Here is a 17,896-nt window from a genome sequence, read left to right on the forward strand (position 1 = left end):
AAAGTGGCCTACACACATACCAGGACTGTAGCACCTGGGTGCACACACCCAAACATGCCTGCACACGAACCAGGACTGTGGTACCCGCATGCACACACCCAGACATGCCTTCGTGCTCCCTGCTGAAGGCAGACACTTGCACAACACACTTTCCCTTGCTCTGAAATTTTACACCTTGTCATCTCCCACTCATCTTTCTCATTCCTTTATATTCCGAGATTGGCAAAGCTAGAACAACCTACCCGGCAGCAAAACGGTAGTAAGCAATACCAATAAAGAAATAGATCACCTTGGCCTACTTGCCTATGGTTTTGGCTCATCCTCCTAGAAGTCAGAACTCTGCCTCTGCCTGCTTCTGCCTCCCCAGTGCTGGGATTAATGCATGCACCAGTCTACCCAATCTTATATCTTTTTTTTTTTTTTTTTTTTTAAGTTAGGGTCTCCCTATGAAACCCAGGCTTCCAGGGACTCATTGTGTAACTCAGGCCAATCACTACTCAGGAGCCACCTGTCCCCATATCACTGTGTGCAACCCCACAGTAGACCACTGTACCTCCTACTGTGTGTACCCCCACAGTATACCACTGTACCTCCTACTGTGTGTACCCCCACAGTATACCATTGTACCTCCTACTGTGTGCACCCTCACAGTATGCCACTGTACCTCCTACTGTGTGCACTGCCAATACCACTGTACCTCCTACTGTGTGCACCGCCACAGTATACCACTGCACCTCATTCTTGTGCCCATTCAGAGTCTCTCTCTCTCTCTCCTCCTGTTCTGTACTTTATGTTCCAACATCATTCTATTGTAAAAACAAATGATGGAACAAACAAATAAAACTTATTCTAGCTGGGTGTGGTGGCACACATGTAATAACAGCATTCAGGAGGGGAAACAGGCAGGGGATCTCTGAGAGCTTAAGATCAGTCTTCTCTACATAGTGAGTTCCAGGCCAGCCAGAGTTACTTGGTAAGATCCTGGTTCAGAAACAACGACAACACCACCACCAACAACACCAACAACAATGACAACACCACCAACACCAACAACACCAACAACAATGACAACAACACCAACACCAACAACACCAATAACAATGACAACAACACCACCACCAACAACAACAATGATAACAACAACAGCAACAACAACCACACCCCCTAATTTTATGATGTATAATTCAGGAAAACCTCTGAATTTTTAAAAACTGAATATTGGGGCCAGAAGGATAGCTAGCATATATGAGGCCCTAACTTTAATCCTAAATACCTTTACAGAAGAAGAGGAGGAGGAAGAAGAAGCAGCTACACTTTAACATGTGATTCCCCAAACTCTTTGCTTTGGTTTTGCTGGCTATTTATTCTCTTAAGTATGAGAAACCATTTTTTCTTGAAACACATTCTTTTTCTTTTTAAAAATGGCCTGAGTCCTGTTACACCTGTAATCCTAGACCTCTGGGAAGCTGAGGCAGGAGGATCTTGAGTTTAAGGCCAACCTGGGTTGCACAGCAAGATTTTATGTCAAAAGAACAAAAGCAGAGCAGGAATAAAAAAAAAGTCGGTTCTTGGAATGTGGAAGGAGAGATGTCACTTGGCCCTTCTATGTGCAGACAGATATTAAGGACTTTCAAAGTGAAAGTCCGGTGTGGTTAGCCAGCTGATGCTTTTGCTGAAGGAAAGTGTTCTGAACTGGCTTAGAAGAGGAAGAATATAGGGATGAGTTGGGGTGTCCTTGGTTAGCACCCACTGGTAAAGATAGCATGAGATCAGAATCACAGCAGCAGGAGGAGTTTCACTCGTGGGATGGCGAGTCACCAAGGAGCCTAGCCTTTGCAGCTTGCCTCACACAGTCTCACACAGCAGAGGGTTTCATTTGACTCCCTCCTGGCCTCTTCTCCTGTACTCTCTGACTTCCTGAAGTCCTGCAGACCCAGCACCTAGGTCAGGCTTCAAATGGTGAGGTGTTCCAGAACATGCAGAATGCTATACAGTTTGGTTTGGCTCATCGTGCCAGCCTGGGGAGTCTCTTTTATTCATATCTGTTCCCCAATTGGGAGATGTTGAGTGCGGTCCTGCTCTGCTTTTGGAAGGAGATGGAGGGTCTGGCAGCATAGCGCTCCCACTCTTCCCCAGTAACAGTGAGCTCTTGGCTCAGAAGTCGCTGTCTGTCTTAGGTTTCTATTGCTTTGATAGACACCGTGACCAAAGCTTATTTCAGCTTACAACTGTGAGCTCCATCACTGAGGGAAGTCAGGGCATGAACTCAAGGCAGAAACCTACAGACAGGAACAGAGACCAAGGGGGAACACTGCTTACTGGCTTGCTTCCCGTGGCTTGCTCAATCTGCTTTCTTATCCAATACAGGATTGCTTGCCTAGGGATCGCACCATCTTTAGTGAGCTAGACCCTTCCAAATCAATCATCAATCAAGCAAATGCCCTGTACACTTGCTTTTAGGCAATCTGATGGAAGCATTTTCTCAATTAAGATGTCCTCTTCTGCTGGCATGTTGTACCCTTTTAGTCCCAGAACTCAGCAGACAGAAGCATTCTACATGAGGCCAGCCTGGTCTATGTGATGATTTCCAGGCTAACCAAAGCTACATAGTATGTAAGACCCTGACTCAAAATAGATAGATAGGTGGATAGATGGGTGGATAGATGGATGGATGAATGGATGAATGGACAGACAGACAGACAGACAGACAGACAAAGCTGGGCAGTAGTGAGTGGTATATGCCTTTAGTCTCAGCACTGGGGAGGCAGAGGCAGGCAGATCTTTGTGAGTTCAAGGCCAACCTAGTCATATAGTGAGTTCCAGGATAGCCAGGGCTACAAAGAGAAACCCTCTCAGAAAAACCAAAAAAGGAAAGAAAACAAAACCAAAAAAATGGACAGATGATACACAGACAGGTAAACACATAGACAGACAGACAGACAGACAGACAGATAATAGATAGATGGTAGGTAGATGATAGATTGATGGATAGGTAGGTAGATAGATAGATAGATAGATAGATAGATAGATAGATAGATAGATAGATGCATACATGCATGCATGCATACATACATAGATTCCCTTAGATATGTCTATGTCCAGTTGTCAAAAACCAACAAGCACACACTGCCTTTGCTGAGAGCAGTTTGTTTCTAGTCCCTTCTGCAGTCTTTTATATCCCTTCCCTCCCTCTTCCCTCAGAACATTTATGTGGCCTGCTGGATCCCTAAGGGCATCTGAGGCCTCTTGACCTCTGTCTGGGAGGAATACCTTCTGTCCCCAAGGCCCCTGGTGCTTGTATATCCTGTCTTCCATCCCCCCTCACAGCCAGTGTGTCTGGCCTTGTAGTACAGAGAGCTGGCTCTCTCTTTGAGAGGAAAGTTGCCATTAGATGAAGAAGCGGAAGGCCGCAGGGTAAGAAGCAGGCAAGGACTTGCCCCTAGCTGCCCAAATGGCACTTACCCACTTCAGCAGTAACCTTCTGGGAACCATGCCCATGCCTTGCCCCCCTCTACTCCCCCTTTCATTAGTGATTTTCAAAAGGGAAGTTTCAGCCAGCCAGAAGGGAGCAGATGGCTGGGCCTCAGGCCTCCTGCAGCATAAATGATTTGGGGGAGTCAAGGCTTTCCCCATGGTGGGTACCTCAGGTTCCCCCAGCCCCCACCCAACTCCATCTCTCAGACTGTTGAGTTGAAGTTCCTGTCAGTCACCCTGGTGATTGACAACTGCCTTGCTCTCCCTTCACAAACAGGGAAGTTGGAATGAACAGAGCTTTTTGGAGGCTTTTTTTTTTTTTTTCAAGCGCTCTGGGAAAGAATGAGCAATGGAAAAAAGAAATTGAGAGCTTTGGGGAGTTTACAGCAGCCCAGTGCTGGAGTTTGAAATAGGAGCTGGGAATCCATATGTTTGGGAAAGGAGAGAACAGAGCAGCCACACGCACAGAGCTTCAAGGGTATGTGCGGAAATAGTTATGGGAAAGGGGGCAGGGAAGCCCACGTGGGTCTCCTTTATCAGACCCAGATGTTCAGGCAGCAGCTCTCAAGATGCCTGTGAAAGGGTCCAGGGCCTGCTGGGCTGGACTGTGTTTTCTTAACTACCAAGAAGCACGTGAAATCAGTGGCCGGGCGCTTTCCACTGTGCACTCAATGACTCCCTGGGGTCCCGCTGGGGGCTGTGCCATACCAATTAAGCAGAGGCCTGGCTGCCTAGGAGCAGGGCTTAGAAGTGGATAGTATGGGGCTCCCAGGGTAATGACATGGTCCCTAGCAACCACAGGCTGCTGAGACTGCCTCAGTTGTCTCTTGCCTGTAACTTACCTTGTAATTGGAATTGGGAATCCAAGGTTCAACTCAATTCTGTGCTATGTCAATGACCTAGCCTCTCTGAGCTTCAGTTTGCTGTCTTTAAAGTGAGCAAGAGGAAGGTGGGGGGAGGGAGGTTGTGTCTGTGTGTATCTGTATCACTTGTGAGGTATATATAAAATATGTGTGAGAAAAGCTCTTTATAATACATGAACATGGTATTAAAAGTATTCATCATAGAAAGCCATGGTGACCTGAGCCTGTAGTTGCAATTTTGGGGGAGACCAAGGCAGAGATCACTGAGATCAGGAATCTGAGGTTAGTCTGTGCTTCCATCTCCAAACTTAAATCAGATGGCTCCGTGGCTATGAACACTGGTGTTTCTCCAGAGGACCCAATTTGATTCTTAGCACCCACATGGTAGCTCACAACTGTCTATAATTCCATTTCCAGGGGAACTAATACCCAGTCTGGCCTCCATGTGGTACACAGCTATACATGCAAACAAAGCACCCAAACACATAAATAAATATATTTTTTAAAAAATTAAATTATCTGGAGATGGGCGTGATGGCACATGCTTTTAATCCCAGCACCAGAAGGCAGAGACAGGTGGATCTCTATAAGTATGAGTGAGAGGTCAGCCTGATCTACAAAACAAGTTCCAGGATAGCCAAGGCTATTACATAGAGAAACCCTGCCTGAAAAGAAAATTTAAATTACTTGGTACATCGTAAAATTTACACAGGCTATAGGGCCAGTGAAATGGTACAGCTTGTAAAAGGCCCTTGCCACCAAACCTGATAACCCGAGTTCAATCCCCAGAACCCACAAGATAGAAGGAGAGAACCAGCTCCCCAAAGTTGTCCTCTGATCTTCATACATACACACATACATACACTCATGCATACCAAATAAATAAATAAATAAATAAATAAATATTAAAAGAAATTTAGTTATAGATTATCAAACATGCTCAAGTATGCTGAACATATAATATACTCCAGCAGTCATTAACATGTCTACTTCATAAGTATCTCTGCCCACTTCCTTTATCTCTGGGTTGTTTTGAAGCAATTCCCTAATATTCTATTGTTTTACCCTATTTTCAAAGTCATAATGACTGAGTTGCATCCTTAACTGGTTGAAACCCTCCCAATTCTTGGATATCTTTTTTTGAACCCTTCCCTCCTTACACAGTGACATATCCCCTATCCCTGCCATGAACCTGGTACCCTAACTCCTTACTACAATACAAGACTGTCATGACCCATAGTAACCCAGGATGGTGGCCCCGGAGGCCTGAGAAGTGTCATTATTTTATTAGGCTATATTGTCTTCTAAGAAAGAAGTGATGTTCTGACAGTCGGACACTGAAGTGTCGGTCCCAGCAAGAACAGAAGGCGCTGGACCATCTACAAACCTCCAAACCCTTGACATCAAGAATAAGTCTTCCCTGATTGATGGAGGCCCTCCACCAATTTATGTTTGTCTTCCAAGGAAAGGGTACATGGTACTGAGAACACCAGAACTGGATACTCACCTGTGGCTGCAGGGGCACCAGGGCTCTGTTCTCCAAGTGAGTTTTCTACCATTGACTTGAGTGTTTGACTGAGCTAAGTAGGAGACTCCAGCCTCTTTCTAAGTTTCCAGAGGATGAGAGGGCAAATTCAAATCCTATCTCTACTGCGTAGAGCATGTATCTTCTCTGTATCTTAGTTCCTCTGATTTTCAGTTGTTGAATGGATTATATAGTAGCCAGACATGGTGGTGTGTACCAGTAATTCCAGAACTTAAAAGACAGTGGGAAAAAAAATCATAAATTTAAGGCTAGCCTCAGCTAGGTTGTAGCTTTGGACCAGCATGGGCTACATGAGACCTTGACTCAAAAATAAAAGAGAAGCATCTCCGATGAGAGTTGAGTTGATGATCTGATCTAGGGGTATAACAGTATGTCTTTGGCAGTTGTTTTATTGCTATGTTTCTTTTACAGAATATTAATAGTAAAATTTCCCCCTTGAACCTATGACCTAACTAGTCTCAGGCTCTTGTCCTCTTCAGCTTTGTCAGGTAGGGGTTCCATGACATGGAGTAGGCCTTGAATCTAATCAAAGAGTGGTCAGTTCCTACCACAGTATTCGTCCACTACTGCGTCAATGCATCTTCCAAGCTGGTTGCTGTTACAGGTCACAGGGTTTGTAGCTGGGTGATATTCATGATTATGCTCTTCCCTCTTCCTGGCACAGTGAACCAGCTCAATTTCTCAATGTTCTATGACACAAATTATGTCTTCAGCAACAGAGAGATTACCGTCAGATTACAGAGAGTGACCAATAGCCTTGTCAATAGGCTACAGTGTTTTAGGGGGGAGTGTGTGGAACCTCTTTAGCCAATGACTTCGTAACCCCAGTCCTGGCACTGAAGGTTTTACCTGGTTGGCATGTCTTGTTGGAGCATTCTCTCAAACATTATATGGTGACTCCATTTAAACACTTTTCACGTATGTATATATTTGAGGAAGCTTTTCAAAAGTTTCCATAGGGATTTTCAACCGGCCTTTCATGTTACTTGGCCCTCTCCACATTGCCTCCTGCCTTCTTTACCCTCCCCCAAGCCCCTTCCTATTTAAAGAAGAAGATTCGGCAATTGCTCCCCAGGCCACAACTGCAACCACGTGTCCGAAAAGCATGCTTTTCCTAACACATTGGGTTCTCCCAGCATTTCGGGCTTCCTTACTCTCTAAACCCTCCCTCCCTGACATGTGTGTGCTTGTCTGCTGTGTGACTCACCTCCATACCATAGAGCTTTTCCCTTTCTTTTCCAGACTCCTCCTCTGGGCATCTGCTGAGGTTCTTGGCTGGCCTGCCCTCTGGGGTTTTTTATGCTAATAAAATTGTTCTTGAACTCCCAAAAATATAATAAAAAAATATATATAGGGTTAAGGTGGTAACCAGCAGGATTCTTCTGGTAGCAACTGACAGAAAAGTCAGCACAAAAATGTCTTTGAGCAAAATGTGTCAGGCAGGAACTCATTTTAAGAAGGGACGTAGAGGCAGTCATGGTGGCCCATGCCTTTAATCCCAGTACTCAAGAGGCAGAGACAAGCAGAAGAGGCTAGCCTGGTCTTTATGGTGAATTCCAGGGATGACTTTAAATAGGGTTTTTCTATCTTCCCTGTGCTCCTCTGCCCACTAGGGAGTGATCTTACCACAACACAGAGGCTCTTCCCAGAGCCTTAGTCTTGGGCCTTTCATCCTGCAGAGTCAGGAGCCAAACAAACAGATAAATAACCTTCCTATTGTTTATAAGTCACCTACTGTATGGCACTCTGTTACCCAGACAGCTATCAGAATGCAGGTGGATGGGCACAGTTGGCAAAGCTGAGATGTCTAGTAGCCCCTCGGGAAACACCACCTCTCCTCACTCACCTTTGGCTTTGTCACTGTTTCACTTTGCTTTGTATTAAAAAGCTGTGTCGCCCTGGTTGGCCTGGTCCTCATTCTCTCTTTCAGCCTCTCCAGTGGTGGCACAGAGAGGTGTGCCAAGGAGCCTAGCTAGTGGTTAGTCACATGGCATTGTTGTAACAAATGCCTGGCAAAAAACAGTTGAAAGGAAGGTTCTTTTATCAATTGTTTTTGTCTTGTGGTACCGAGGATTGAACCTAGGGCCTCACACATGCTAGGTAAGAGCCTTACCACAGACATCCACCCGAGTCCAGCTCCATTTATTTTGTTCATAAGTTATAGTTCATAGTCGGCTGCCTCCATGGCTACTGGCCTGAGTAGCATGGTGAAGGAGATTCCTCACCTCATGGAGACCAGAAAGCAGACAGACAGACAGACAGACAGACAGGAAGGAAGGAAGGAGCCAAAGCCAAGATATAACTCTGAAAGGCACCTTCCCTTGGAACCTCTTTCTGAAGCTGGCACCACCTCCCACTATTCCATATCCTCACTACAGCAAGGTATTGGGAGGAGGAAGGACATTCCAAACAGAACAAGCAAACAAGTTCCAGTGTGGTGGTGCACACTTGTAGTCTCTCTCTCTCTCTCTCTCTCTCTCTCTCTCTCTCTCTCTCTCTCTCCCTCCCTCCCCCTCCCTCTCTCCCTCTCCCTCTCCTTCTCCCTCTCCCTCTCCCTCTCCCACACACTCCCAACTATCAAGTCTGTTGGAATTTAGAATCCATCAGTGGATTTAACAATTGATTACACACACCCATCATAATCGAAATGCCCCTAGAAATACCCTCACACTGACCCAGAGCTGGGCTTCATTAGTCTGACAGGTGTTCCTCTATTCAGGCAAGTTGACACTGAAAATTACCCATCACAGGCATGGAACACTCTGACCTGTGATCCATCCTACCAGCCAGCCCTGTCTTTCCATTTTGCAGGGAGGAACTCAGAGGACAGAGCTGTCGTACAGAGGACAGTGTGGACTTTGCCAGCAGTCACCCTGAGCTAGAGCTAGTTCACAATTCCCTGCAGAACTAACTGATGGGATCTACAAGGCCTGACTTTGGGGTTAGGGTAGTTGCCAGGGTGTGTTCCTGAGTAAACACTCTGGGTTGGTAACAGTCGGTCATGTCAAGGTTCCATTGTTGATGCCCTGGCAGGTGGCAAGGGAAAGAACTGGTGTATAGGCAGGACAAATGTCACCCCAGAATCACCCTCTCATGACTGGCTCCTTTTATTCCAAGTACGGAACTTGCTTTTCCTTGCGGGGGTGGGGGGTGGGGGTGGGGGAGGGGCTTGCCAAACAAAACAAGCAAACAGGCTGTGGTGTGGTGGTGCCCACTTGTGGACTTAGGTGTACACTTGTGGAAGAAGCAGGGGGATCGTGAGTTTATAAGACGACTCTTTCCAAAAGAACAAAAAAGAGGAGGAGGAGACAGTGTTGCCTTCTGCCTTCTCCCAAGAGAACATTGTCCTGAAGCCAACGGCATTCTTTGCCAAGCTGTGGAGAAGGTGGGAGGTTAGATGGCGATGGTTTGCACAGAACTCAAAACATCCTCCCAAGAACATTTGAGATCTCCAAAGAACCTTTCAGAAAAGCTAGCATCCCTCTTCTGTATCAAGGTTCTGAACACATAGAGGAAGAAGACAAAGGGATGGTAGCAAGCCAAAGTACACCTGAAGGACCACTAACTAGCGTGGAGAAGGGAACGTACTATGAGTGCAAAAGTAGCGTCTTAGATGAGGCTGGGAGAAGGATGGAGCTGAGATCCCTCCAGAGGCTCCCCAAGTTCTCCAGTTAGAGAAACTATTCTACAGCCATATTCAGGAAGTTGAGATGGAACAGTGTGCATAGGGAAACCCCTCTATCCTGGGAATCAGAAGCAGTGAGCGGCGGCTATACGAAGTTGTTAATCTTTCTGCCCATTTTTAAGATGGAAACAGGAATATTCTCTCTCCCTACCTAGGAGGTGGGGGAGGGTTCAAGGATGATCATGTGTCCCACATCTGGGTAGGTGGGAAGGCAAGCAAGACTGACTGTTTTTGTGTCCAGTTCAGTTCCTAGCAGGTGGCCTTGCTTTTCTCCAGGCATGAAGCCCAGGGCCCCAGAGTGCTGCACTGCTTGTGTGTTGCTCTTCTTTCCAGCTGTAAAAATTCAGGAGAATGTGGGTGTATAGCAGCTTTCTGGTTTCTTGGCTGCTTCCCAGTCTGTGTTCTCCCACTTGGGGGGTAGAGGAACGGCAGACTTCCTTTTCATGGTGGTGAGTGCCACCCCGTCCCAACCCCCATGCCCTGTTCCTGCAGAGCCTGGCTCAAAGTTCAAAGCTGAGATGGCTCTATTGAGTAATTCAGGGACACTGCCCGCCTGCCTGCCATGTAAGGGGTGAGTCGCACTCCTACACAGGCATTTGCTGAGCATCTGTTGCCCTGTGTTTTGTGGTGTACAGCCTGGGAACAGACTAGCCACCCCAGCCGACCGCAGTGGGGCTGCACTTCCTTCCTTTCTCTGCTGCCCCTGGGCTCTCTGGGTCTCACACACAGCTCTGTGCTGGGCAGGTTTCAGATCCACTCCCAGGCCACTTGGCGTTGACTGCATCTGGATTCACACCAACCCCTTCCTCCTGGGGGTTCAGAGTGTTCTTGGAAGGGAGCCTGGGAAGGGAAAGGCCTTCCCCAGCGTTCCCCAGCCAGGGGTTGGCTGACAGCACAGAGCAGAGCTGCCAGGAGCTCTGCAGTCAGACAGGGGGGATGAGTTCAAATCCCTGGGTGACCTTGGCCGAGCTTCTCTCTCCACATCAGTTTCCTCATGTCTAAAAAATGTGACAGTAACAAGACCCGCCTCCTGGGACCGTCATGGGAATTTGACGAGATGCTAATTAGCTCACGCTGCCCCTGCATCTGGCCAGTAGGAGTGTTTGAGAACTGGTACTCTAGATCTTCACGGAGCAACTCTGCCTCCCAGGGGTGTGGTCACAGGAAAGAGAATGAAGATGACCTCCTCTACCCCTCTCAGCATCCCAGACCCATCATCGTGTTTTTAACCTGACCGGGATTCAGTTCTAAACAAGGAGTCTTGCTTCCGGTCTCTTAGAGCTCCTTTGCCTTGTGTGCTGGCGCTTCGAAGGCCTCAAATGCTTGGAGCCAATAAGTAACGGTGGTGAAGAAGCTGAGGAGTCTGACCCATAGTGCGTTCGGGAAGGTTTCCTGAGCTCTCAGCAGTCATTTCTGCTCCTCCGTTCTGCCTCCCTCCTGTTGTTCGCCCTCACTTGATTTCTTCTTCCCTCGCTCCCTGTTTTCCTTTTCAACTTCTTTTTCCAGACCACTCAACCCCCACCTCCCCCGCTCCTCCACCCCCCCCCCCCCCGCTAAATGGAGATCGCACCCCTTTCCTTTCCTTGTAATATCCGAGCTGCTAGACCATCCCTTGAGAGCCCTTCACCCAGCTCAGAGAAGCGATTCCTCTTTCAAATTGAGTCTGTCCCCTGACTCATTCATTAAAATGCATAGGGCATGTGAGCAAACTGCATAATGAGTCTCTGCTGAGGAAGGCTGGGAGCAGGCAGAGCTGCCAACTGCCGAGGCAAACGCTCGCCCCCAGCTGCGAATCAGGCTCATTGGCTGTCATGCTCCGGGAAGGTTGGGGGCCCCCGTCGTTGATCTCCAGTAAACCAGCCAAACCCTGGAGAGCTGCAGCCTGGCTCTTGGAAGCTGTGTTGCTGAGGAGAGTCCAGTCTGTGACCTTTTCTCAACCTTCCTCCACCCCCCCACTTCACTTCGTGTTTCACCCATTCATTAATTTATTTTAGAAACGCTGTCTTGTTTTATGGCACAAGCTAGTCTTGAACTTGAGATCCCCGTCTCGGCTCTTGAGTGCTGGGATTACACGTGTGCATCATTTACTTACATATTTTTTTAAAAAAATATTTGCTTCTTTCAGTTATGCGCATTCGTGTCTCTGTGTGGGTATGTGTGTGTGAGTGCGCGTGTCTGTAGACGCCAGTTTGATTCCCTGGAGCCAAAGTCACTAGTGGTGATGAGCCACACAATGTGGACGCTGGGAACCAAACTCCAATGGCCTATGGCAGGCAGTAGTGGGCGTTTAACCACTGAGCCATTTCTCCAGCCCCTTAAATATATATATTTCAATAATATAAGTAATATACAATGCAATCTTTTTATTGTTGTTTTGGTCCTAGTAAGAACATGTTTTATTTTAAATTTTATTTTAAGATGGGCGGTGGTGGCACAGGCCTTTAATCCCAGCACTTGGGAGGCAGAGGCAGGCGGATTTCTGAGTTCGAGGCCAGCCTGGTCTACAGAGTGAATTCCATGTCAGCCAAGGCTATACAGAGAAACCCTGTTTCGAAAAACAAACAAACAAACAAACAAAAATTTTTTTATTTTATGTGTATTTGTGCATTTATGTCTGTGCACCAAGGGGTCCAGAAGGTGTGGGATCTCCTGGTAACTGGAGTCCCAGAAAAGGTGTGAGCTGCCATTGTGTGTCCTGGGAAGTAAAGCCAGGTCCTCTGAAAGAGCAGCCAGTGCTCTTAAACCCCCGAGCCATCTCCCCAGCCTGAGAGTGCATGTTCTTATCATAAAAAGACAAACAGAAGTGGAGCTGGCAAGCTGGCTTAGTGAGTAAAGGTAGCTGCTGCCAAGGCTTGCAGCTTGATTTTGATTCCCAGAACCCAGAGAATGATGTAGAAGACCAACTCCCACATGTTGACCTCTGACCTCCACCCAGGTGCACACACACGTATATACAGACACAGTTCTCAGCAAAACAATAGGCATTCGCCTTGGCTAGCTCCTCAGCTCGCTTCCTCACATCCCTATGTGTAACAGATATCTCACATCTACCCGCCAAGGCAACCCCCTCTCCCTCATCCACACCATGAATCTCATTCTTTGAGAAGAGCCCTACTGCCTTTCTTAGAAAGCAAACAGGCCGAACAGATTGCTTCCTGCATACAGATTGAAATTAGTTTCCCAAGGCATGTGTCCTTTCGTGCTGTAGTCTTCCTATGAGGAAGATACCAAAATCCAGCGTTTCTTGTGGCTTCCTTTGGCACCAGGACCACACGTGTTCCACTTTTGGGTAATAACCTCTTTACTTGGCTGTGTGGCCCTGGGAAAATCACAGTCTTCTCTGAACTGCAGAATGGGACTAATAACCATAGTATTTCCTTCATTGAGTTGTTGCCAAGGCCTGATATGGGATTGTCTATTTAAGGCTTAATCACAGTCCTTGGCAAGATACCATCATCATCATCACCACCACCATCATTCTTGTCTATTTATTAAGTACCTACTATGTTCCAGGCACTGTCCTTGGTCCTGGGGATGAAGCAATGAAGGAGTTAGGCAAGGCATCAAAGGGTTTCTGTTCTAGTAGAGGTGTGTTGCACTTTTGGTTTTATTTATACTTACGTGTTAGGTTGTTTAGTTGGTTTCAGTTTCTTAAGACAGGTTGTCATTGTATAGTCCTGGCTGTCCAGCTCTTTAGACCAGGATGGCCTTAAGCTCATAGAAATCCTCCTGCTTCTGCCTGCGCCACCATGACCATGCACCTTTGGTTTTAATAAAGCATTTGTTGCTTCCCAGGTGCCACACGAGTCTCATTGATGCAGTTTGCTTACTAAGGGGCAATATGGTTGCTACTGTTGTACAAATAGGAAGTAGAGTTTCCACAGTCAAGCCAAGGGAAGCAGTTAGACGCTGCCCAGTGCTCTCACGACAGGCACTGACGATTGGTTTGGATGCAGAGGGGTACAGAAGCAGCTCCCAGAGCCACGAGAGCCAGTGTCCAGCAGAATGAAAAAATGTTCCTTGTTTGCTCCAGAACCTCACCTCATCTTGCCCATGGAAGACTGTCCACTGGCAAGAGCTGTCAATAGGATCCTGTGGCTGATGCTAACTCTGTGGGTCTGGAGGAACTTTTCTTATAAAGAGAACCGGGGAGTGGGGGGAGGCAGTGTCATGACAGCAGACAGCTGGCTCCCTGAGAACTCTGCCCCCTGGGCTAATCAGAACAGGAGAGGATGGTGGGCTCTGTGAGTGCTGCCCGATTCTTCATGGCTCCAGCTGGAAGGAGCTCGCTCCACTGTTCACACCAGCATGTCCCGGGCAGTGCTGATCAGGACAAGACTGACCCTGGCTGAAAGTACCACTCAGAGGAAATGAAAGTTCCACCCAGGAGAAGTGGCCCCGGGGCAAGTCTGGCAAAGGCCAGGGGAGGGGAGGGTTAGCTGCTGTCCACTGTACTGAGCATGCACAGGCTAAGGACTTCCTGACCCCATTGCAGTAAGACTCACCCTATTCCCTGACCCCAGATGACAATTCGGAAGCTTCATAGCATTATGTAGCTGATGAAGGACCAGAGGCTTCTCCATCAGTAGGGTCATGTTTACCCAGTTCTGGAGATGCACAGTCCCCACCTGCTTTCTACTCTTTTTTTTTTTTTTTTTCTTCTTCTTACCTTTCTTGGTCCTTCAAGTCAATTCCAAGAGTAAGATGTTCTTTTCGTTGTTGTGGTGGTGGTGGCTTTTGTTTGTTTTTGTTTTGTTTTGTTTTTTCCTGTTCCACTTTTATTGAACCCACTTTGGAGAGGGCGGTGTTCATTATCTCTGACTCTTGACAACAGCCTTCCATTTTTGGCTGAACTCAACACCATTCATATCAGGTCAATTTGGATTTGCCTGTGTTGATCTATGGGCTTGGAATCTGCTGAGCCTACTGCAGACTCCCCCACCCCAATCCTCCTCTCCCCCACCACCTTCCCTTTCCCACCCATCCTTAATCTTGGGCTTGCTATTCCTTTGCTTTTATTTCATACGTTTCCCTAAAAGAAATATTGTTTGTTTGTTTGTTTGTTTGTTTTTCTCACTACAAAGAATACCCAGCTACATGTAGCCTTCTGAAATGTGCTGTAGCCTTCTGGAACCTGCATGTAGCCTTCGGGAACGTACTGCTTCCCTTATACAGTTAGGTTGGTAGCCTTCATGCATGCTGTTGTGTGCAGCTGTGCTCCCAAGTTTGTTTCTGCAGCTGTATTGCTATTCTTCCTCTCATGTCCCACGCATAGTTCTCCTCCCATCCGTGGACAATTGGGTTGTTACCAGTTTTCCGTCACACTGAATGAGGTGATCTGGACCTCTTTATACAGATCTGGAGAAACTATGAATTTACCCATTTACAGTTCCAATAGCCATGACCTTGTTGACCTGTGTCCTTTCGTTGCTGGGTAGTCTTCCCAACTGGAAGGATGCTAAAGGGGAAGGAACTCCCTGTGTTCACTTGGAGCTTATGGACTGTCCAAAGAAGTTTTACAGCTGTTAGTAGTTCAGTGGGTCCTTGAGGGTCTTATTTAACCTGATTCCCCATTATCCACTGTGGTGCCTGGTGGCTCATCATTATCATCATAAAAACAACAATAACTCACAATAATTATAAATAACATTTATTCAGTTCACTGAGTGCCAAGTACTATGTTAAGTAACACCTCTCCTTTTATGATTATAATGTCACTCACCCATTCGTAAACCCTGAAGGTTCCACATCACTTCACATTTTGTAGACAGGGATGGAGGTGAAGACTCTTCCCCAGAATCACAGAAGTGATAAATAATGAAGTCAGAGTCTACAACTAACACTGAAGTTCTGAATATCATATCATAGCTGCCCAATAAAGTCTTTTTTCAAAGGTTTAGTTAGGTTTTCTATGTTTATGTTCAATTTATTTAGGGACATGGTTTTACAATGTCACTTTGGTTTACTTGGAATGATGTAGATGAGGCTGGCTTTACACTTACAGATCTGCCTGCGCCTGTCTTCCAAGTGCAGGTAGTGAAGGCATGCACCTCTATGCCTGACTAACTTTTCTTTGTGTGTATATGCATGTATCTGTGTATATGCATGTGTGTGGTGGGGTGCATGTAAAGACAGGAAGAAGGCATCAAATTCCCTGTAGCTGGATAAAGGTAGATGCTGGGAACTAAACTTGGATTCTCTGCAAGAGCAGCAAGTGCTATTAACTCCAGAGCCGTCTCTCCAGCCCCCCAGTAAATTCTTTAATGAAGTTTCTTCTGTCTATAACCATAGGAAGTGCCAAATACCTTTGGCTCTTTTATAACTCATCAATTATGTTTTAAACATACCCATGCTTTGCTTATAAACAAAGCTTAAAGGAATTTTAATATTTTCAAATGTAACTCACGTAAGTCGTAATTAGTTATGATTTCTCAGTAAGCATCGTGCTGACTTGACAACACTCACTATGAGAGAGAACTAACCTAAAGATTGTTTGCAAATGTCAAGAGGTGTTCACAAATTCCATATATATATATATATATATATATATATATATTCCATACCCTGTTACTATTTTTTTCTGGTATTATTCACACTTACTACCCCTAACACATCATGTAAGTAACATGTTATTGTATCTATTACTGACCTGTGTAACTCTGTCATACCATGTTGGTTTACTAACCCAACATGGTATTCATAACACAGGCTGTCCCCAAAATGTTTGTGGGATGTCTGAAATCCAAGAGTGAATGAATGAAATGAACGGGAAACCGAACAGTTCGTGAAGTTTGCTTTAGTATGGATTTTGTGCTTTAAAAAAAAAAGAAATTGTGGCCAACTAGGTTTTCAGATTTCAAACATTCCTTTAGATTGGTCAAGAAACTGAGAAGCCTGAGATTTTGTACCTATTATGCCTGAAAGATAAAACAGTCGTAACCTGGACGAGGAAAGCAATGCTTTACTGTCTTTTCCTCTATCTCTTCTAGAGCAACAATGGGCACTCTGCTTCATCAAGTATAGACTCTGGCAAAGAAGCAGAACGCCTTTGTTTTCTAAACAAAAAACTCCTGGCAGCTCGAATCTAGCTGGCTGGATCAGCCTTGGGTATCCCAGCTAAAGGCACCCATTACATACACAAAGCATCTGATATTTGTGTAACAGGTCCTTAACCCCTGGCGGTGGTGCTTATTGCCGAAGGGGGGGTGGTGCACTAGATAGATGCAGAACTCAGTAACTTCCCTCCCAGTGAAACACAGGCTGTGGCTCAGTTCTCAAAGCTGGGCCAAACAAGTAATTATAGCTTCCCTCTGTGGTGTGCAGGGCAGAAGGCTGATTTAATAAAGGAAGCCTGCTGTCTGTCTCCAGCCTGCCTGTGACTCATGGAACCCCGGAGTCCCGGCAGTACTACCCGAAGAGGGTGGTGAGCAGCTAGGGGTGGGAGGTAAAGGGGTAGCCAGCTCAGCTAGCCAGAGCCCCAAGAATGAGGAAACTCCCCGCTTGGCGGGTAGGAACCAGCAGCTGGAGCCAGAGGAAGTGAGTGAGGCTGGGACAGAGCTAGCAGCTGCTGCTTCTCCCCGGAAAGAAGGCTCCTGCCATGTGGACATCTACAATAAAATGGGTTAGTGGTTTTTATATTCAAAATCGGGGTGGAGGGGGCGCGATCAGATTGCCTCTGTTAGGGGTGGCTGCCTCTGTGTGATATGCCAGTGGCCTTGGTTTCTCTGGAGGTCTGGGTGGATGAAGTCTGGATTGATCCTGGATGTTAATTTGGTTTCTCACTTTGGCAGGGAGGTGGCTAATGAGGTGTTCACAGCGGCAGAGACAGTGGGAGGCGGGTGGTTTTAGCTGCTCGTGGGCTGACAGCTGCTCTGGAGAGGATTTAGATGCCACCTCGGATAGGTCACCACAGGTCATCTTATCCTTCCTACGGTCTCCAGCAGCTTCTTCCTCCTTTGCTGACAATCAGCCAGACAGGCAACTTGACCTCCTCTTTCTCCTGCTGGCCCTGCCGACTGGGAGATTCCAGAGCCATCCCTCCCTCCCCATCCTTCCCGCTGAGTCACCACACCTCCGGGTCAGGTGATCCTCCCCTGGGCCCTTCCGAGAGCACCTTGACCTATATTCCGAACTCCGTGACGGTAGATTGTAATTGTCCCGAGACAAGGCCCGCCAGGCAGCAGCGGGCATGGTGCCCTGGCAGCCCCGGCTGCAGACAGACGCCCCGGGCAGCGGGGAGGGGCGCTCCCTCCCTGCAGCGAGAGGCCTGGAAATGGAAAGTTAAGAGGCTGGAGGCTGTGTGCAGGCGGGTGGCTGAAGAGGGTGGTG

At 47.0% G+C, this 17,896-nt stretch overlaps 1 protein-coding gene across 10 annotated transcripts in view; it reads left to right on the forward strand.

The window, feature by feature from the left end:
- Chd9 (chromodomain helicase DNA binding protein 9) overlaps positions 1–17,896 on the forward strand; it is a 214,173-nt gene that overhangs the window by 27,112 nt on the left and 169,165 nt on the right. The window contains exon 1 of one of the 10 annotated variants that reach the window (XM_076915594.1): positions 17,045–17,189. The exons of the other annotated variants lie outside the window; for them this stretch is intronic. The gene's annotated coding sequence lies outside the window, so the exon portion shown is untranslated. Of the gene's footprint in view, positions 1–17,044; positions 17,190–17,896 lie in introns of those variants that run through there. 10 annotated transcript variants of the gene reach the window in all.

Source organism: Arvicanthis niloticus, chromosome 18, assembly GCF_011762505.2.
Source record: "Arvicanthis niloticus isolate mArvNil1 chromosome 18, mArvNil1.pat.X, whole genome shotgun sequence".
NCBI classification, from domain to species: Eukaryota; Metazoa; Chordata; class Mammalia; order Rodentia; family Muridae; genus Arvicanthis; species Arvicanthis niloticus.